Source organism: Poecilia reticulata, unplaced genomic scaffold (genome assembly GCF_000633615.1).
Source record: "Poecilia reticulata strain Guanapo unplaced genomic scaffold, Guppy_female_1.0+MT scaffold_155, whole genome shotgun sequence".
Classification (NCBI taxonomy): Eukaryota; Metazoa; Chordata; class Actinopteri; order Cyprinodontiformes; family Poeciliidae; genus Poecilia; species Poecilia reticulata.
The window spans coordinates 602,402-603,378 of NW_007615016.1; the positions used below are offsets into that span (position 1 = coordinate 602,402).

The 977-nt window shown below is 34.5% G+C and overlaps 1 protein-coding gene across 1 annotated transcript in view; it reads left to right on the plus strand.

Annotated features, from left to right (window-relative positions):
• The window catches only part of faxdc2 (fatty acid hydroxylase domain containing 2), a 14,958-nt gene that overhangs the window by 5,540 nt on the left and 8,441 nt on the right, over window positions 1-977 (plus strand). The gene's annotated exons all lie outside the window — the stretch shown is intronic.

The following is a 977-nucleotide window of genomic DNA, read 5'->3' on the forward strand; positions in this document are numbered from 1 at the left end:
AACTAATGCCAATCACAGCACCGAGCTAACGGCTAACCAGGCTAACTGAGTGGTAAAATAATGAACAGAGGAGACAAAAGCAGGGAACGAATCATGACAGAAATAAAACGGCTGGGCGGGTCGGAGCAGGAAAGACCAGAATCCTGAGTCTGGAAACATTGGGTTGGTCTAGTCAAAGTAAGCCTGCTGTACATAAACATTACAAGCAAAGGTTTGGAGTTTGATGGTAGGAATCTGGCTAGTAACTAGTTACAGTTAACCAGGAAGTTTTGAGTAACTTTTTTGAAAACAAATTATTTTTAGGAGTATTTTTACTGCGCTGGACTTTTTACTTTTACTTTAGTAATTTTATTAGGAAGTATCTCTACTTTTACTTCCACTTTTGAGATGATAATAATAAATTTATAGGGACAGGAGGTGGAAATTAGCCAGAGGCTAAAGTCTGTCACCTTTTTACATAAATAATCAATATTTTATCTTTACAATAGATAAAAATATAGATATTCAATTAGACCAGAGGAGGATGGAGAATACAAACAATTACTCAAATAAAAGTACAAAAGTATTTGGTAAAATGTCGACTCAAGTACTGAGTAACTGATCATTTAATCTTTAAAAATTACATCATCAGACGGACCAAAATATAAGTTAAATTTTAGTATTTTAAGAACCAAAACCACAATAAATCATATAAAGAACAAAAAATAATGAAATCAGCCAAAACAAGAATGTTTCCAAATCAGTTTGTTTGAATAAAAACTGATGAAACTTTACAGAAGCTGCAGGTTTGAGTCTGTCTGGTTCAAACATGTTGGATTTTCATTCAGTGGGAAGAAAATCCAGAAGTTTGACTCAAGAGTAAAAGTACTTTATAGTAAAATGACTCAGGTACAGTGTAGTAAAAGTACTCCTAAAAAGTTTCTCGAGTAACGCCTCCTGGTTCTGGACCAGAACACCTCCTGGTTCTGGTCCAGAAC